Source organism: Rhinoderma darwinii, unplaced genomic scaffold (assembly GCF_050947455.1).
Source record: "Rhinoderma darwinii isolate aRhiDar2 unplaced genomic scaffold, aRhiDar2.hap1 Scaffold_4456, whole genome shotgun sequence".
In the NCBI taxonomy this organism is placed as follows: Eukaryota; Metazoa; Chordata; class Amphibia; order Anura; family Rhinodermatidae; genus Rhinoderma; species Rhinoderma darwinii.
The window spans coordinates 48,269-68,697 of NW_027463905.1; the positions used below are offsets into that span (position 1 = coordinate 48,269).

Here is a 20,429-nt window from a genome sequence, read left to right on the forward strand (position 1 = left end):
AAGGGAAGCCGACATGACCGTCCTGGTAGGGAAAGGGTTAATGTTACGAGGTCAGGGAAAGTTGAAGGAGCTGAAGGAGGGACGGGGAGGAGTTAAGGGGGGCGGGGGGGCCGTTACTGCGCTTCCCGCTGTTTCTCGGCATTGAGCCGGAAGCAGCGGGAGGAGTAACACACAGTAAGCAAAGCTCCCCGTTGCCCGGTTTTTTAGTAATGGCAGAGGCCTTGATTTTAGAGCGGCTGCGCGCCGCTGCTGTGCACCACGGTCCCGGATGGCTGGAGGAGACCGTGGCTGCATTAACGCGGATCCCGGACGCCGTTTCGCCACGTCGGGCACGGCGTTCGGGGTCTGTTGTAAGGGACAGGCTCCCCTCCCCCGGCCCCCCTACGAGCATGGCTATGGCGGCGGGGGGGGAGTCGGCAACAACCGCTCCTGCGCTGGGCAGGCAGAGAGCGGTGGCAGGGGTGACGGCGATGCAGGCTGTGTCGACCCGTCCCTCTCGGCGGTCCCGACCTCCAGAGCGCCTTAGTCCGGAGGTAGTCCCGCGGACACGGCGTCGCAGAGGGAGCCCGATCCCGGACGCTGCAGGCCAGGCAGCTGGGAGGACCGCCCCTTCCCAGGCCCTGCGTCCTGGCAGGAATCCCAGGCCGCGACGGGGTCCGGCGGTAAGCAGGGAGTCGCAGGCCGGGCTCCCTGTCACCCCTCCCCCATCAGATGGAAGATGTCGAGAGCAAGGTACGGCCGCCCCGCATGGTGATGTTCCGGCCAGGGGGCAGGCTTCGTCAGGATCGTCTAGACGGACGACTAGATCTGCAGCGACGTCGAGGCAACAGGTCCGGTCGGAAGTCTGGGTCCCGGCGGTCGGGCGGCAGGTTGCCGGCCCATCGGTCAGCGCGTCCTCATCCCCTTTCCGAAGATGTCGTTGGGAGGGACAGTCGTCGGCGAGAGAAGAACGGGAGGAAGGTGAACTGGACGTCTATCGTCGAGGTCAGGATGGTCCGGCTGACGGGAACACAGCGCCTGTGCAGCCCGGTGAGTGTATAACTCCATTATTGTCTTATCCAGCGATTTTTATGTCGGGTGTCGGCAGGGGGGCTGCTAGCATAGCATCGGGGGCCGGTAGTGGCGCGGGCGGACGCGACGGAGCGGGTTTGGCAGATTTAGTGGGTTGCTTACGGGAGCTGGTGGGGCGCCTTGATAGGGCCGCGGCGCCGGTTGTAACGGAAGTGTCCCCTGCGGTAGTTTGGGAAGGCCCCAGGGACGTGGGATCGTTGCAGGCGCGTCCTGTGGTGGCGGTTAGAGAGGCGGTCGCGGTGTCGGTGCAGACTGAGGCACAGAAGGACGGCGATCGAGTGCGCATGGACGATCGTGCTCGGGGGGAGGTGTATGTTTGTTTTGAGGGTCCGTTGGGGGCGCATTTAAAGCAGGAGGTGCGTGATCGGATCTGGAAAGATGAATACGTTGAAATTTTTTCTCTCTTGCCGCTGGCTAAATTCAATTTGGATAAGAGCAAGCGGGATGAGAGTAAAAAGGACGAGGAGGAACGGCGGCGGTATAGGCTTATCCCGCAGACGTTCGTTAATTGGTCGCAGGCGTTCGCCATATTGGCTAGTGTGATAGGGGAAAAGGCGCCGGAAAATTGTTCGGCGTTATTTTGTTATTTTGATGCTATTGGGGAGGCTCATAGGGCGTATGGGGGTCAGGCGTGGCTGCGATATGATGAGCAATTCCGTCAGCGGAAGGCGGTTCGGCCGGCGATTCGGTGGGACCAGAAGGATATTGCTCTCTGGTTACGGGTTACGGCTCCGGTTAGGCAGCCCTTTCCCGGGAGCGGTGGCCAGGGAGGCCAGACTAGTCAGAGTGGACCAAGCGGCGGGGGAAAGGCGGGGTTTTGCTGGCAATTCAATGAAGGCCAGTGCAAGTTTGGGGCCACGTGCAAGTTCAAGCACGTGTGCTCCGAGTGTAATGGTGCATCACACGGGGCGGCAAAATGTCTGCGGAAAAAGAGGTCCGGGAACCAGCACGGGGCTGGTCAAGGGGGTGTCGCCGGTGAGGGTGGAAAGGATGGCCCCTTATCTAAATGAGTATCCGGATAGGGCGGCAGCTAAGTTGCTTTATGAAGGGTTTAGTGTTGGTTTTGTTATTCCTCCGCCTCCTTATGAGGTTCCGGTTACGCGGAGAAATTTAAAATCGGCTTACTTGCATGCGGAAGTCGTGTCGGAAAAGTTGTTAAAAGAAGTTTCGTTGGGGCGCATGTCGGGGCCATTTGTGGAGTCGCCGGTAAAAGATTTAGTTGTGTCCCCTTTGGGTATTGTCCCTAAACGCGAGCCCGGAAAGTTTCGTTTGATTCAACATTTATCGTATCCCAAAGGTTCGTCGGTAAATGACGGGATTGATCACGAGTTGTGTTCCGTAGTTTATACCTCATTCGATAAGGCGGTGGGGTTAGTGCGGGCTGCGGGTCCGGGGGCGCTGCTAGCAAAAACCGACATCGAGGCGGCGTTCAGGTTGTTGCCGGTCCACCCAGAAAGCCAACGGCTGTTGGGTTGTTTTTGGAATGGGGCCTTTTACGTGGATCGGTGCCTTCCGATGGGGTGTTCTCTTTCTTGTGCATACTTCGAGGCGTTTAGTAGCTTCGTGGAGTGGGTAACGAGGGGAGTATCCGGGGTCGATTCGTTGATCCATTACTTAGATGATTTTTTGTGCGTTGGCCCGGGGGGTTCGCCGGTTTGCGGTAACTTGCTTCATGCCCTGCAGAAGGTGGCGAGGGATTTTGGGATCCCTTTGGCGCCGGAAAAAACGGAGGGCCCGGTAGCGACGATTTCTTTCTTGGGAATCGAAATTGACTCGGTGGCAATGGAGTGTCGGCTCCCGGCGGATAAGTTGGGTGCTTTGAGGCTGGAGGTGCGACGGGCTTGTAGAAGGAAGAAAATGTCGCTGAGGGAGCTTCAGTCGCTGCTGGGGAAGTTGAATTTCGCCTGCCGGATTATGCCGATGGGGAGGGTGTTTGGTAGAAGGTTGGCGGCGGCAACGGCGGGAGTGCGGGCGCCGCATCATTTTGTGAGGCTCAAGGAGGAGCACCGAGCTGATCTTCAGGTTTGGGATGACTTCTTGGGCCAGTACAATGGTCGCTCGCTATGGATGGCCCCAGCGCAGGATACGAGTGATCTGAATATTTTCACGGATGCGGCTGGGGCGGGTGGCTTTGGAGCTTACGGGGGGGGTCCGTGGTGCGCAGGTCAATGGCCGGCTAGCTGGGTGTCCAGTGGATTGACGCGGAATCTGGCCCTGCTCGAGCTGTTTCCCATCGTGGTGGCGGCTACCATTTGGGGGGACAGGCTCAGGGATAAGAAGGTCCGTTTTTACTGCGACAACATGGGGGTGGTGCTTGCCATTAATAACATCACGGCGTCCTCTCCTCCGGTAGTTCAATTGTTGCGACATTTAGTGTTGGTGTGTTTGTCGCTGAACGCGTGGGTGGTGGCGGTGCATGTCCCGGGTGTACGGAATTGTGTTGCTGATGCTCTTTCTCGCTCGCAGTGGGACCGGTTTCGGGAATTGGCCCCGGGAGCGGAACGTCTCGGTTTGGCGTGTCCGGATCATCTATGGGATCTGGTATCGGTCCCGTAGAGCAGCTGTTACAAAGGTCTTTGGCGCGCACGACGTGGAGGGCTTATGCTGCTTATTGGAGGCAGTGGGAGGAGTGGGTAAGAGAGTTGGGTGATGTCAATACGGATAGAGACAGGTTGGTGGCACTTTTGTATTGGTTAGGGGATGCCTGGGAGGGGGGGTTTTCAGTAGCGAAGGTGAACCGGTTTATATCCGCGGTGGCGTTGGGGCTTAAGTTGCGGGGCTTGCGGGATGTATCGAAGGAATTTCTGGTATCGCAGGCTTTGAAGGGGTTGCGCAGAGGTAGGGTGGAGGCGGATAGTAGAAGGCCGGTGTCGTTTGCTTTGCTGGGCTTGTTGGGCGGTTCATTGGCATCGGTATGTCGTTCTTCAGATGAAATGGATTTGTTTCGGTTGGCTTTCTCGTTGGCGTTCTTCGGAGCATTTAGAGTAGGTGAGTTGGTGTCGCCAAGTACTAAACAGGCAGGGGGGCTGAGATCTGGGGAGGTGTGCCTTTTTGCAGATCGGTTGGAGGTATGGTTGCGTAGATCAAAAACTGACCAATTAGGGAAGGGAAAACTGATAGTTTTGTTCGCTCTCCCGGGGTCGGTCATGTGCCCAGTAGAGTGCATGCGGGGTTTTACAAAAAACAGGGGGTCTCCAGATTTGCCTTTGTTACGTCATGTGGACGGGTCGTTCTTGTCCAGGTTTCAGTTTGGAGCTGTTTTTAAAAAATGTTTGACGGCGGTTGGGGTTGCAGCAAGCTCATATTCATCTCATTCCTTCCGGATTGGCGCAGCAACGGAAGCAGGGCGCTGGGGGTTGGATGATGAGGGGGTGAGGCGTATTGGTCGTTGGGAGTCTAAAAGGTTTAAGTCTTATGTCCGCCCCCATATGTTGTAATTTTGTTGTTATGCTTGCAAATGTTATATGGTGGTGCCTAACTGTGTTTTCCGTTTCAGATTCGCCTCCTTGTCTGGTGTGGTTGATGGGTCATTCGTACGTGCACTGGGGGGCTTTGAGGGCGGACGTCCGCCCGGATGGTCGCCAGTTGCGCATTCCGCGACAGGATGCGGTTGTGCATTGGCTGGGGTTTAGAGGTATGTCGTGGAACAGGGTGTTGGCGGAATTCCAGACATATGTGCGGCTCGATAGGGTTCCGGAGGTTTTAGTGTTGCACGTGGGTGGGAATGACTTAGGAGTCCGCCCTTTTCGTGAGTTGGTGCGGGATATCAAACATGATTTGTTGTGTTTGTGGGTATCTTATCCCAAGTTGGTGGTAGTGTGGTCGGACATAGTCCCAAGGAAGCATTGGCGGTTAGCTAGATCGGTGGAGAGAGTCAATAAGGCTCGGATAAAAGTTAACCGGGCGGTGTCCCGTTTTGTGGCGAAGAACGGGGGCATTTGCGTGAGGCATAGGGATTTGGAGTCAGGATTGGGGAATTTCTGGAGGAGTGACGGGGTTCATCTGACCGAGGTTGGCATTGATATTTGGAGCTTGGCTATAGCAGAAGGCATAGAAAGGGCGGTGGTGGTGTGGAGGAACTCACAGGCTTAAGGTGGTCAAGGCCTGTTTCGCGGTGGCGGGGGGAGTCCTTGAGGCCAGTCAGTACAAAATGGTGGGGGGGTCGCATCGGGGGTATGCGTCCCCCAAAAAAGGTACATGGTTGAAGACTTCATCGGGTGTTATCCCTTTGAAGTGGTCTTCTGGTAGAAGGTATGTCACTTGAAGGCTTCATCGGGTGTTATCCCTTTGAAGTGGACTTCTAGTGGTCGGTATATCACTTGAGGGCTTCATCGGGTGTTATCCCCTTGAAGTGGACTTCTAGTGGTTGGAGCCATCTGCAGAGGTGAACGGTGCTTCCGAGCTGGTTTACGGCTGGAGGTAATTAGTGGTTTGCAGATGGCTAATTCGGTGTGTTCTTGAAAGGAACATCTGAAGGGGCTTCAAGGACTTCCTCTGCTCGGGTTAATGTTAACGTTTAATTGTTATTTATGATTCTGACCCATGTTGGGTCATGTGAATTATTAGGAGGAATTCTCTGGTGGATTCCTAACTAGTTATCCGAATGTTTCGGATTTAAATTGTTTTTATAAAACTGTGAAATTAATAAACGGCTGCTGTGGCCATTTCACATCCAACCTCGGTGTCATGTGTCGTTACTAAATGGGGATGGGGGATAGTATGGTTTAAGGTTAACACACGACTCTACCTAGGCAGGTCAAGAAGAGGCTGGACGCAGCTGCAGGCTTAAGGGAAGCCGACATGACCGTCCTGGTAGGGAAAGGGTTAATGTTACGAGGTCAGGGAAAGTTGAAGGAGCTGAAGGAGGGACGGGGAGGAGTTAAGGGGGGCGGGGGGGCCGTTACTGCGCTTCCCGCTGTTTCTCGGCATTGAGCCGGAAGCAGCGGGAGGAGTAACACACAGTAAGCAAAGCTCCCACCCTCCCACCCTTGTTTTGTTACTCCTTAGGTCTTATGTACGTCTGGCTATGAGCGTTGTGTTTTATTTTGTGTGCTTATTTAACATGTTTTTCTTTTTTCCGGAGTAGGTTCTGTTGTCATGGCAGCTGGCGGGGGGAGTCCTTGAGGCCAGTCAGTACAAAATGGTGGGGGGGTCGCATCGGGGGTATGCGTCCCCCAAAAAAGGTACATGGTTGAAGACTTCATCGGGTGTTATCCCTTTGAAGTGGTCTTCTGGTAGAAGGTATGTCACTTGAAGGCTTCATCGGGTGTTATCCCTTTGAAGTGGACTTCTAGTGGTCGGTATATCACTTGAGGGCTTCATCGGGTGTTATCCCCTTGAAGTGGACTTCTAGTGGTTGGAGCCATCTGCAGAGGTGAACGGTGCTTCCGAGCTGGTTTACGGCTGGAGGTAATTAGTGGTTTGCAGATGGCTAATTCGGTGTGTTCTTGAAAGGAACATCTGAAGGGGCTTCAAGGACTTCCTCTGCTCGGGTTAATGTTAACGTTTAATTGTTATTTATGATTCTGACCCATGTTGGGTCATGTGAATTATTAGGAGGAATTCTCTGGTGGATTCCTAACTAGTTATCCGAATGTTTCGGATTTAAATTGTTTTTATAAAACTGTGAAATTAATAAACGGCTGCTGTGGCCATTTCACATCCAACCTCGGTGTCATGTGTCGTTACTAAATGGGGATGGGGGATAGTATGGTTTAAGGTTAACACACGACTCTACCTAGGCAGGTCATGAGCTCATTGATTAAATGCAATTAATGAATAGATTGCCACCTCTTGTTGTGTGTCGTCTGTGTTTCTGTGTTTCCGGCATTTCACATTGGAACACCTCATTCACCTTCCTTGTCTTCTCTCCGCCCTCCCTTTTAGGTAAGTTAAAGAGCTGCACCTGAGCCAGCCACTGATTGATTGATTGATTGATTGATTGATTGATTGATTGATTGATTGATTGATTGATTGATTGATGCAGCACAACAGTCAAATAGTGGAGTGGAGTAGGGGAACAGCAAACAGCCAATAAAGCAGCCCGCCCGCTCGCCTGCCCGCCACAATGGACCTACCTGTGTACACTAGATGGATGTGATGGAATGTACTGTCGTCCCTACATTTCAAGAAGAAGTAAGAATTGCAGTTGCAACAAAGCCTTGCTTGCCTACAAAGAGAGCAGCAATTTGGATTTGTTACTATGTTACCTAGAAGAATAACAAACTGTGCAAGGATGGAGGTTGTAGGAGCAAGGAGAAGTTGTCTGTAAAGTTGGTGGATGCCTATTTTCCATTTTGCAGTCCCTTGTCTCCCTCTTGTGGCCTCCTGGAGGCAACTAGCTGTGCAAAAAAAAGACAGCCTGGCGGCCGGCTGTTGCAGTGTTGCCCTCTCAGGCAACACTGAGTGACTGACTGAGCCTCACCGTCTTATATAAAGTTCAGACGGAACTTTGCACGTGTCATAGTGGAGCCCTCAGGATTCCAGAGCCAGCTTTCTGACATCATAATGGGGCCTCAGAGATAAAAGCCTGGGCCCAGGCAGTGTTGGTCAGTGCTGCTCAGCAGGCAGCACTGGACTGGACTGGATTACAGCTGATACAAGGTGTGAAGGAACAAGGGGTGGCTGTGGGCATGCACTTGCTGCCGCTGCCAGTGTTTATCTGCATGGCAGCAGGGCATTTGGGCGTTGCCAGGAAGGCGTTTTTATGTAGATTCCTCCTCTTTCAGCACTGCATTGTGGTGCAAGCAAAAGAAGCAAATCCTGTCTGGCTTCCTCTCCGGCCTTTATTCACCTCCCGTGTAGCTGTGAGTGTGTGAGCCTGCAGGGCCCCATGGAATTGCCTAGAAGTAGGCTGAATCGCTGCAAGGGCTGAACAGCAGTATCGGGCAGGCTCGGGCAACGCGCGGCCCGTTCGGGTTATCGCTTCTCGGCCTTTTGGCTAAGATCAAGTGTAGTATCTGTTCTTATCAGTTTAATATCTGATACGTCCCCTATCTGGGGACCATATATTAAATGGATTTTTAGAACAGGGAGATGGAAATAGAGCTTGCTCTGTCCACTCCACGCATTGACCTGGTATTGCAGTATTTCCAGGACCGGTGCACCCTTTCCTTATGTGTTGACTAAAAGCAGATTCCAAAAGTGTTTTTTGTCTTTGCTATTGTTTCTGTCTTTCTGAAGGGATCTCCCCTTTTAATCCCATTATTTCAACACCTGTTGGACAATGCATGAGTGATAATGAGCTCATTGATTAAATGCAATTAATGAATAGATTGCCACCTCTTGTTGTGTGTCGTCTGTGTTTCTGTGTTTCCGGCATTTCACATTGGAACACCTCATTCACCTTCCTTGTCTTCTCTCCGCCCTCCCTTTTAGGTAAGTTAAAGAGCTGCACCTGAGCCAGCCACTGATTGATTGATTGATTGATTGATTGATTGATTGATTGATTGATTGATTGATGCAGCACAACAGTCAAATAGTGGAGTGGAGTAGGGGAACAGCAAACAGCCAATAAAGCAGCCCGCCCGCTCGCCTGCCCGCCACAATGGACCTACCTGTGTACACTAGATGGATGTGATGGAATGTACTGTCGTCCCTACATTTCAAGAAGAAGTAAGAATTGCAGTTGCAACAAAGCCTTGCTTGCCTACAAAGAGAGCAGCAATTTGGATTTGTTACTATGTTACCTAGAAGAATAACAAACTGTGCAAGGATGGAGGTTGTAGGAGCAAGGAGAAGTTGTCTGTAAAGTTGGTGGATGCCTATTTTCCATTTTGCAGTCCCTTGTCTCCCTCTTGTGGCCTCCTGGAGGCAACTAGCTGTGCAAAAAAAAAGACAGCCTGGCGGCCGGCTGTTGCAGTGTTGCCCTCTCAGGCAACACTGAGTGACTGTGTAATGGTGGGGGGGGGTTGGGAAACGGACAAGTGAGCCCTAATCTACCCGCCACTCTGTCCCTGCCTACTTGCAACGACCCGCCCTAGACGACGGGGTACAACTGGGCGGCGGTCCCTGCGCTCAGTAAGTGCATGACAAACACGACAAACAAACAAGGGAACACAAGCAAGGGAAATGGGCAGTTGCTCGCGGAAACACCGTGAGCAACAGAGTAGTGAACGAGCCGAGTCAAGCCAGGAGAGTGCGAGGTACAAAGCGAAAAGCAGAAGAGTAGTCGGTAAGCCAGGGTCTGTATGGAGCAGGATCAAAAAGTAGCAGGAGCTGTTGCTGGGCCAGGAAACCTCAAGGAAAGAATTCACAAGCACAGATGGACAGGAAGAGCAGGCTTAAATAGACCGAGGGCGGGAGCTAGCTGAGTCTGGCCAGGTTGCGATAGGCTCTCCCACTCCTAAGCCTGCCAGCCTGAGTGGAGGAAGCTGGTGTCTGTCTCAGGGATGTACACTCAGGTGTTGACTGATTAATTCTGGGAGTTAACCCTGAAGCAGTGCCTGGCAGATCCTTTACAGTACCCCCCCTTTTATGAGGGGCCACCGGACCCTTTCTAAGTGGACCTGGCTTACTGGGGAAACGCAGGTGGAACCTCCTGACCAATACCCCAGCGTGAACATCCCGGGCGGGTACCCAAGTCCTCTCCTCGGGCCCGTATCCTCTCCAATGGACCAGGTACTGGAGGGAGCCTTGGACCATCTTGCTGTCCACGATCCTGGCCACCTCAAATTCCACCCCCTCAGGGGTGAGGACGGGAACAGGAGGTTTCCTCGAGGGGGCCAAGGACGGGGAGCAGCGTTTCAGGAGGGAGGCATGAAACACGTTGTGTATACGAAAAGACGGGGGTAACTCCAGCCGGAAAGAGACAGGACTGAGGACCTCAATGACCTTATACGGCCCAATAAACCGGGGAGCAAACTTTTTGGACGGAACCTTGAGACGCAAGTTCCTGGATGACAACCACACCAGATCCCCGACCACAAACAGGGGGTTAGCAGAACGTCTTCTATCGGCCTGAGCCTTCTGTATGCTCTGGGACGCCTCTAGGTTCTTCTGAACCTGGGCCCAGACTGTGCACAGATCCCGATGAACGACCTCCACCTCGGGATTGTTGGAACAACCAGGTGAAACGGAGGAGAACCGTGGATTAAACCCAAAATTACAGAAAAAGGGAGAGACCCCTGACGAGTTACTGACCCGGTTATTAAGGGAAAATTCGGCGAGGGGAATGAAAGAAACCCAATCAAATTGACAGTCAGAGACAAAACATCTTAAGTATTGTTCTAGAGACTGATTAGTCCTCTCCGTTTGGCCATTGGTTTCAGGATGGAAGGCAGAGGAGAAGGACAGATCAATCCCCAACTTATTACAGAAGGCTCTCCAAAACAATGAAACAAATTGTACCCCTCTGTCAGAAACAATATTGACGGGGACCCCATGGAGACGCAGGATGTGTTTGATAAACAAGGTAGCCAACGTCTTGGCGTTGGGTAGTTTCTTGAGGGGCACAAAGTGGCACATTTTACTGAAGCGGTCTACCACCACCCACACCACCGACTTGCCTTGGGATGGAGGCAAATCGGTGATAAAATCCATGGAGATATGTGTCCAAGGTCTCTGGGGAATGGGCAACGAACGCAGTAAGCCCGCTGGTCGGGACCTGGGAGTCTTGGACCTGGCACAAACCTCACAGGCGGCGACGTAGGCCTTAACGTCTTTAGGCAAACCAGGCCACCAATAATTTCTGGTAATGAGGTGTTTGGTACCCAGGATGCCTGGATGGCCAGATAGTGCGGAGTCGTGATTTTCCCTAAGTACCCTTAGCCGGAATTGCAGGGGAACAAACAGCTTGTTCTCAGGAAGGTTCCCAGGAGCTGAACCTTGATCAGCAGCAATTTCAGAGACTAAATCGGACTCGATAGAGGAAATGACTATACCTGGAGGCAAAATACAAACAGGATCTTCCTCCGAAGGAGGGCTGGCCATGAAGCTACGCGACAGTGCATCCGCCTTAATATTTTTAGACCCGGCCCTATAGGTAACCAAAAAATTGAATCTGGTAAAAAACAACGCCCATCGAGCTTGTCTCGGGTTTAGCCTCCGGGCAGATTCTAGGAAAACCAGATTCTTGTGGTCGGTAAGGACCGTTACCTGGTGCCTAGCCCCCTCCAGGAAGTGGCGCCACTCTTCAAATGCCCATTTAATGGCTAAAAGTTCGCGGTTGCCAATATCATAGTTACACTCCGTGGGCGAAAACTTCCTAGAAAAGTAAGCACAGGGGCGGAGATGGGTGAGGGAGCTGGTACCCTGGGACAAGACGGCTCCCACTCCCACCTCGGACGCGTCAACCTCCACAATAAATGGCTCCCTTTGGTTGGGCTGAACCAGCACGGGGGCCGAGATAAAGCACTTCTTGAGGGTCTCAAAAGCCTGGACGGCCTCAGGGGGCCAATGGAGGACATCAGCACCCTTGCGAGTGAGGTCCGTAAGAGGCTTAGCGACGACCGAGAAGTTAGCAATAAATCTCCTGTAATAGTTAGCGAACCCCAAAAAACACTGTAGCGCTTTCAGGGAGGCAGGTTGGACCCATTCAGCCACAGCCTGAACCTTGGCAGGGTCCATGCGGAATTCATGAGGAGTGAGGATTTGACCTAAAAATGGTATCTCCTGTACCCCAAATACACATTTTTCGATTTTGGCAAACAGTTTGTTTTCTCGAAGGACCTGGAGCACTTTCCTGACATGCTCTATGTGGGAGGACCAGTCCCTGGAAAACACCAATATGTCATCAAGGTACACTACAAGAAATATCCCCAGGTAATTTCTCAAAATCTCATTTATGAAGTTCTGGAAGACCGCAGGGGCATTGCACAACCCAAAGGGCATGACGAGGTATTCGAAATGGCCTTCGGGCGTGTTAAACGCAGTCTTCCACTCATCCCCCTCTTTGATGCGAATAAGGTTATACGCCCCCCGTAGATCCAATTTAGAGAACCATTGGGCCCCCTGAACCTGATTAAAGAGATCAGGAATCAAAGGAAGGGGATACTGGTTCCTTACCGTGACCTTATTCAGGCCACGGTAGTCAATGCATGGCCTAAGACCCCCATCCTTCTTCCCTACGAAGAAGAAGCCAGCACCTACCGGAGAAGAAGAGGGACGAATGTAACCCTTGGCCAGGGATTCCTGGATATACTCCCTCATGGCTTCACGTTCGGGACAAGAAAGGTTAAATATTCTACCCTTAGGAAGCTTAGCTCCTGGTACCAATTCGATAGCGCAATCGTATTCTCTATGAGGCGGTAATACTTCGGAGGCCTCTTTAGAGAAAACATCAGCGAAGTCCTGAACAAACTCGGGTAGCGTATTCACCTCCTTAGGGGGAGAAATAGAATTAACAGAAAAACATGACGTACAACATTCATTACCCCATTTGGTTAGCTCCCCAGTATTCCAGTCAAACGTGGGATTATGCAACTGCAACCAGGGAAGACCTAGAACCAAATCGTACGATAATCCCTGCATCAATAGTACAGAGCACTGCTCCAAATGCATGGAGCCAACAAGGAGTTCAAAAACAGGGGTATGCTGTGTAAAATAACCATTAGCAAGAGGAGTGGAGTCGATACCCACTACCGGGACAGGTTTAGGCAAATCAATCAGAGGCATAGCGAGAGACATAGCAAATTCCACAGACATGATATTAGTAGAGGACCCTGAATCCACGAAGGCACTGCCGGTAGCAGACCTACCACCAAACGAGACCTGAAAGGGAAGCAATATCTTAGTACGTTTCATATTTACGGGAAATACCTGTGCGCCCAAGTGACCTCCCCGATGATCACTTAGACGCGGGAGCTCTCTGGCAGCATTCTTACGCTTGGGACAGTTGTTTACTTGATGCTTGACATCCCCACAGTAGAAGCAGAGACCATTCTTCCTGCGGAATTCTCTACGTTGTTGAGGGGACACGGAGGCCCCGAGTTGCATAGGTATTTCTGAGTCTTTAGGGGAGAAACGAAGCAACGGGACTTCGGGAGGCATCATGGGGGAGTCGGAGGAAAAAACACATAAACGTTCACGTTGTCGTTCCCTGAGACGTCGGTCAAGTCGTACCACTAAAGCCATAACCTGGTCTAAGGAGTCAGAAGAGGGATAACTAACTAGCAGGTCTTTCAGGGCGTTCGACAGACCCAACCTAAACTGGCACCTTAAGGCTGGGTCATTCCACCGAGAAGCTACGCACCACTTCCGAAAGTCAGAGCAATACTCCTCAACAGGTCTCTTACCCTGACGTAAGGTCACCAGCTGACTCTCGGCAAAGGCAGTTCTGTCAGTCTCGTCATAAATAAGTCCGAGGGCAGAAAAGAAAAGGTCAACGGAGGAAAGTTCAGGGGCGCCAGGAGCCAAGGAGAAGGCCCACTCTTGGGGCCCTTCCTGGAGCCGGGACATAATTATACCCACCCGCTGGCTCTCAGAACCTGAGGAGTGAGGCTTTAAGCGAAAGTAAAGCTTACAACTCTCCCGAAAGGAGAGAAAAGCCCTCCGGTCACCTGAGAACCGGTCGGGCAACTTGAGGTGGGGTTCAAGGGGTGCGGTGAGGGGAACTACCAAGGTAGCATCAGGCTGGTTGACCCTCTGAGCCAGGGCCTGGACCTGTAGGGAGAGACCCTGCATTTGCTGAGCCAGGGTTTCACGGGGTTCCATAATGGTGTCAGGGACCAGGGTAGACTAGGTATAGGGCTTGTGAATTTGTAATGGTGGGGGGGGGTTGGGAAACGGACAAGTGAGCCCTAATCTACCCGCCACTCTGTCCCTGCCTACTTGCAACGACCCGCCCTAGACGACGGGGTACAACTGGGCGGCGGTCCCTGCGCTCAGTAAGTGCATGACAAACACGACAAACAAACAAGGGAACACAAGCAAGGGAAATGGGCAGTTGCTCGCGGAAACACCGTGAGCAACAGAGTAGTGAACGAGCCGAGTCAAGCCAGGAGAGTGCGAGGTACAAAGCGAAAAGCAGAAGAGTAGTCGGTAAGCCAGGGTCTGTATGGAGCAGGATCAAAAAGTAGCAGGAGCTGTTGCTGGGCCAGGAAACCTCAAGGAAAGAATTCACAAGCACAGATGGACAGGAAGAGCAGGCTTAAATAGACCGAGGGCGGGAGCTAGCTGAGTCTGGCCAGGTTGCGATAGGCTCTCCCACTCCTAAGCCTGCCAGCCTGAGTGGAGGAAGCTGGTGTCTGTCTCAGGGATGTACACTCAGGTGTTGACTGATTAATTCTGGGAGTTAACCCTGAAGCAGTGCCTGGCAGATCCTTTACAGACTGACTGAGCCTCACCGTCTTATATAAAGTTCAGACGGAACTTTGCACGTGTCATAGTGGAGCCCTCAGGATTCCAGAGCCAGCTTTCTGACATCATAATGGGGCCTCAGAGATAAAAGCCTGGGCCCAGGCAGTGTTGGTCAGTGCTGCTCAGCAGGCAGCACTGGACTGGACTGGATTACAGCTGATACAAGGTGTGAAGGAACAAGGGGTGGCTGTGGGCATGCACTTGCTGCCGCTGCCAGTGTTTATCTGCATGGCAGCAGGGCATTTGGGCGTTGCCAGGAAGGCGTTTTTATGTAGATTCCTCCTCTTTCAGCACTGCATTGTGGTGCAAGCAAAAGAAGCAAATCCTGTCTGGCTTCCTCTCCGGCCTTTATTCACCTCCCGTGTAGCTGTGAGTGTGTGAGCCTGCAGGGCCCCATGGAATTGCCTAGAAGTAGGCTGAATCGCTGCAACGGCTGAACAGCAGTATCGGGCAGGCTCGGGCAACGCGCGGCCCGTTCGGGTTATCGCTTCTCGGCCTTTTGGCTAAGATCAAGTGTAGTATCTGTTCTTATCAGTTTAATATCTGATACGTCCCCTATCTGGGGACCATATATTAAATGGATTTTTAGAACAGGGAGATGGAAATAGAGCTTGCTCTGTCCACTCCACGCATTGACCTGGTATTGCAGTATTTCCAGGACCGGTGCACCCTTTCCTTATGTGTTGACTAAAAGCAGATTCCAAAAGTGTTTTTTGTCTTTGCTATTGTTTCTGTCTTTCTGAAGGGATCTCCCCTTTTAATCCCATTATTTCAACACCTGTTGGACAATGCATGAGTGATAATGAGCTCATTGATTAAATGCAATTAATGAATAGATTGCCACCTCTTGTTGTGTGTCGTCTGTGTTTCTGTGTTTCCGGCATTTCACATTGGAACACCTCATTCACCTTCCTTGTCTTCTCTCCGCCCTCCCTTTTAGGTAAGTTAAAGAGCTGCACCTGAGCCAGCCACTGATTGATTGATTGATTGATTGATTGATTGATTGATTGATTGATTGATTGATGCAGCACAACAGTCAAATAGTGGAGTGGAGTAGGGGAACAGCAAACAGCCAATAAAGCAGCCCGCCCGCTCGCCTGCCCGCCACAATGGACCTACCTGTGTACACTAGATGGATGTGATGGAATGTACTGTCGTCCCTACATTTCAAGAAGAAGTAAGAATTGCAGTTGCAACAAAGCCTTGCTTGCCTACAAAGAGAGCAGCAATTTGGATTTGTTACTATGTTACCTAGAAGAATAACAAACTGTGCAAGGATGGAGGTTGTAGGAGCAAGGAGAAGTTGTCTGTAAAGTTGGTGGATGCCTATTTTCCATTTTGCAGTCCCTTGTCTCCCTCTTGTGGCCTCCTGGAGGCAACTAGCTGTGCAAAAAAAAGACAGCCTGGCGGCCGGCTGTTGCAGTGTTGCCCTCTCAGGCAACACTGAGTGACTGACTGAGCCTCACCGTCTTATATAAAGTTCAGACGGAACTTTGCACGTGTCATAGTGGAGCCCTCAGGATTCCAGAGCCAGCTTTCTGACATCATAATGGGGCCTCAGAGATAAAAGCCTGGGCCCAGGCAGTGTTGGTCAGTGCTGCTCAGCAGGCAGCACTGGACTGGACTGGATTACAGCTGATACAAGGTGTGAAGGAACAAGGGGTGGCTGTGGGCATGCACTTGCTGCCGCTGCCAGTGTTTATCTGCATGGCAGCAGGGCATTTGGGCGTTGCCAGGAAGGCGTTTTTATGTAGATTCCTCCTCTTTCAGCACTGCATTGTGGTGCAAGCAAAAGAAGCAAATCCTGTCTGGCTTCCTCTCCGGCCTTTATTCACCTCCCGTGTAGCTGTGAGTGTGTGAGCCTGCAGGGCCCCATGGAATTGCCTAGAAGTAGGCTGAATCGCTGCAAGGGCTGAACAGCAGTATCGGGCAGGCTCGGGCAACGCGCGGCCCGTTCGGGTTATCGCTTCTCGGCCTTTTGGCTAAGATCAAGTGTAGTATCTGTTCTTATCAGTTTAATATCTGATACGTCCCCTATCTGGGGACCATATATTAAATGGATTTTTAGAACAGGGAGATGGAAATAGAGCTTGCTCTGTCCACTCCACGCATTGACCTGGTATTGCAGTATTTCCAGGACCGGTGCACCCTTTCCTTATGTGTTGACTAAAAGCAGATTCCAAAAGTGTTTTTTGTCTTTGCTATTGTTTCTGTCTTTCTGAAGGGATCTCCCCTTTTAATCCCATTATTTCAACACCTGTTGGACAATGCATGAGTGATAATGAGCTCATTGATTAAATGCAATTAATGAATAGATTGCCACCTCTTGTTGTGTGTCGTCTGTGTTTCTGTGTTTCCGGCATTTCACATTGGAACACCTCATTCACCTTCCTTGTCTTCTCTCCGCCCTCCCTTTTAGGTAAGTTAAAGAGCTGCACCTGAGCCAGCCACTGATTGATTGATTGATTGATTGATTGATTGATTGATTGATTGATTGATTGATTGATTGATTGATTGATTGATGCAGCACAACAGTCAAATAGTGGAGTGGAGTAGGGGAACAGCAAACAGCCAATAAAGCAGCCCGCCCGCTCGCCTGCCCGCCACAATGGACCTACCTGTGTACACTAGATGGATGTGATGGAATGTACTGTCGTCCCTACATTTCAAGAAGAAGTAAGAATTGCAGTTGCAACAAAGCCTTGCTTGCCTACAAAGAGAGCAGCAATTTGGATTTGTTACTATGTTACCTAGAAGAATAACAAACTGTGCAAGGATGGAGGTTGTAGGAGCAAGGAGAAGTTGTCTGTAAAGTTGGTGGATGCCTATTTTCCATTTTGCAGTCCCTTGTCTCCCTCTTGTGGCCTCCTGGAGGCAACTAGCTGTGCAAAAAAAAGACAGCCTGGCGGCCGGCTGTTGCAGTGTTGCCCTCTCAGGCAACACTGAGTGACTGACTGAGCCTCACCGTCTTATATAAAGTTCAGACGGAACTTTGCACGTGTCATAGTGGAGCCCTCAGGATTCCAGAGCCAGCTTTCTGACATCATAATGGGGCCTCAGAGATAAAAGCCTGGGCCCAGGCAGTGTTGGTCAGTGCTGCTCAGCAGGCAGCACTGGACTGGACTGGATTACAGCTGATACAAGGTGTGAAGGAACAAGGGGTGGCTGTGGGCATGCACTTGCTGCCGCTGCCAGTGTTTATCTGCATGGCAGCAGGGCATTTGGGCGTTGCCAGGAAGGCGTTTTTATGTAGATTCCTCCTCTTTCAGCACTGCATTGTGGTGCAAGCAAAAGAAGCAAATCCTGTCTGGCTTCCTCTCCGGCCTTTATTCACCTCCCGTGTAGCTGTGAGTGTGTGAGCCTGCAGGGCCCCATGGAATTGCCTAGAAGTAGGCTGAATCGCTGCAAGGGCTGAACAGCAGTATCGGGCAGGCTCGGGCAACGCGCGGCCCGTTCGGGTTATCGCTTCTCGGCCTTTTGGCTAAGATCAAGTGTAGTATCTGTTCTTATCAGTTTAATATCTGATACGTCCCCTATCTGGGGACCATATATTAAATGGATTTTTAGAACAGGGAGATGGAAATAGAGCTTGCTCTGTCCACTCCACGCATTGACCTGGTATTGCAGTATTTCCAGGACCGGTGCACCCTTTCCTTATGTGTTGACTAAAAGCAGATTCCAAAAGTGTTTTTTGTCTTTGCTATTGTTTCTGTCTTTCTGAAGGGATCTCCCCTTTTAATCCCATTATTTCAACACCTGTTGGACAATGCATGAGTGATAATGAGCTCATTGATTAAATGCAATTAATGAATAGATTGCCACCTCTTGTTGTGTGTCGTCTGTGTTTCTGTGTTTCCGGCATTTCACATTGGAACACCTCATTCACCTTCCTTGTCTTCTCTCCGCCCTCCCTTTTAGGTAAGTTAAAGAGCTGCACCTGAGCCAGCCACTGATTGATTGATTGATTGATTGATTGATTGATTGATTGATTGATTGATTGATGCAGCACAACAGTCAAATAGTGGAGTGGAGTAGGGGAACAGCAAACAGCCAATAAAGCAGCCCGCCCGCTCGCCTGCCCGCCACAATGGACCTACCTGTGTACACTAGATGGATGTGATGGAATGTACTGTCGTCCCTACATTTCAAGAAGAAGTAAGAATTGCAGTTGCAACAAAGCCTTGCTTGCCTACAAAGAGAGCAGCAATTTGGATTTGTTACTATGTTACCTAGAAGAATAACAAACTGTGCAAGGATGGAGGTTGTAGGAGCAAGGAGAAGTTGTCTGTAAAGTTGGTGGATGCCTATTTTCCATTTTGCAGTCCCTTGTCTCCCTCTTGTGGCCTCCTGGAGGCAACTAGCTGTGCAAAAAAAAGACAGCCTGGCGGCCGGCTGTTGCAGTGTTGCCCTCTCAGGCAACACTGAGTGACTGACTGAGCCTCACCGTCTTATATAAAGTTCAGACGGAACTTTGCACGTGTCATAGTGGAGCCCTCAGGATTCCAGAGCCAGCTTTCTGACATCATAATGGGGCCTCAGAGATAAAAGCCTGGGCCCAGGCAGTGTTGGTCAGTGCTGCTCAGCAGGCAGCACTGGACTGGACTGGATTACAGCTGATACAAGGTGTGAAGGAACAAGGGGTGGCTGTGGGCATGCACTTGCTGCCGCTGCCAGTGTTTATCTGCATGGCAGCAGGGCATTTGGGCGTTGCCAGGAAGGCGTTTTTATGTAGATTCCTCCTCTTTCAGCACTGCATTGTGGTGCAAGCAAAAGAAGCAAATCCTGTCTGGCTTCCTCTCCGGCCTTTATTCACCTCCCGTGTAGCTGTGAGTGTGTGAGCCTGCAGGGCCCCATGGAATTGCCTAGAAGTAGGCTGAATCGCTGCAAGGGCTGAACAGCAGTATCGGGCAGGCTCGGGCAACGCGCGGCCCGTTCGGGTTATCGCTTCTCGGCCTTTTGGCTAAGATCAAGTGTAGTATCTGTTCTTATCAGTTTAATATCTGATACGTCCCCTATCTGGGGACCATATATTAAATGGATTTTTAGAACAGGGAGATGGAAATAGAGCTTGCTCTGTCCACTCCACGCATTGACCTGGTATTGCAGTATTTCCAGGACCGGTGCACCCTTTCCTTATGTGTTGACTAAAAGCAGATTCCAAAAGTGTTTTTTGTCTTTGCTATTGTTTCTGTCTTTCTGAAGGGATCTCCCCTTTTAATCCCATTATTTCAACACCTGTTGGACAATGCATGAGTGATAATGAGCTCATTGATTAAATGCAATTAATGAATAGATTGCCACCTCTTGTTGTGTGTCGTCTGTGTTTCTGTGTTTCCGGCATTTCACATTGGAACACCTCATTCACCTTCCTTGTCTTCTCTCCGCCCTCCCTTTTAGGTAAGTTAAAGAGCTGCACCTGAGCCAGCCACTGATTGATTGATTGATTGATTGATTGATTGATTGATTGATTGATTGATTGATTGATGCAGCACAACAGTCAAATAGTGGAGTGGAGTAGGGGAACAGCAAACAGCCAATAAAGCAGCCCGCCCGCTCGCCTGCCCGCCACAATGGACCTACCTGTGTACACTAGATGGATGTGATGGAATGTACTGTCGTCCCTACATTTCAAGAAGAAGTAAGAATTGCAGTTGCAACAAAGCCTTGCTTGCCTACAAAGAGAGCAGCAATTTGGATTTGTTACTATGTTACCTAGAAGAATAACAAACTGTGCAAGGATGGAGGTTGTAGGAGCAAGGAGAAGTTGTCTGTAAAGTTGGTGGATGCCTATTTTCCATTTTGCAGTCCCTTGTCTCCCTCTTGTGGCCTCCTGGAGGCAACTAGCTGTGCAAAAAAAAGACAGCCTGGCGGCCGGCTGTTGCAGTGTTGCCCTCTCAGGCAACACTGAGTGACTGACTGAGCCTCACCGTCTTATATAAAGTTCAGACGGAACTTTGCACGTGTCATAGTGGAGCCCTCAGGATTCCAGAGCCAGCTTTCTGACATCATAATGGGGCCTCAGAGATAAAAGCCTGGGCCCAGGCAGTGTTGGTCAGTGCTGC

At 51.0% G+C, this 20,429-nt stretch overlaps 5 non-coding genes across 5 annotated transcripts; all 5 read left to right on the forward strand.

The window, feature by feature from the left end:
- Positions 1-7,991: 7,991 nt before the first annotated feature.
- On the forward strand, positions 7,992-8,182 carry LOC142715871 (U2 spliceosomal RNA). The gene has a single exon (XR_012871194.1). It is a non-coding gene; the product is annotated as a U2 spliceosomal RNA (small nuclear RNA).
- A 6,668-nt stretch (positions 8,183-14,850) lies between these two features.
- On the forward strand, positions 14,851-15,041 carry LOC142715872 (U2 spliceosomal RNA). Its single transcript, XR_012871195.1, has one exon. It is a non-coding gene; the product is annotated as a U2 spliceosomal RNA (small nuclear RNA).
- Positions 15,042-16,329: 1,288 nt separating this feature from the next.
- On the forward strand, positions 16,330-16,520 carry LOC142715874 (U2 spliceosomal RNA). Its single transcript, XR_012871196.1, has one exon. It is a non-coding gene; the product is annotated as a U2 spliceosomal RNA (small nuclear RNA).
- Positions 16,521-17,828: 1,308 nt separating this feature from the next.
- LOC142715875 (U2 spliceosomal RNA) lies at positions 17,829-18,019 on the forward strand. Its single transcript, XR_012871197.1, has one exon. It is a non-coding gene; the product is annotated as a U2 spliceosomal RNA (small nuclear RNA).
- A 1,288-nt stretch (positions 18,020-19,307) lies between these two features.
- LOC142715876 (U2 spliceosomal RNA) lies at positions 19,308-19,498 on the forward strand. The gene has a single exon (XR_012871198.1). It is a non-coding gene; the product is annotated as a U2 spliceosomal RNA (small nuclear RNA).
- Positions 19,499-20,429: the final 931 nt, after the last annotated feature.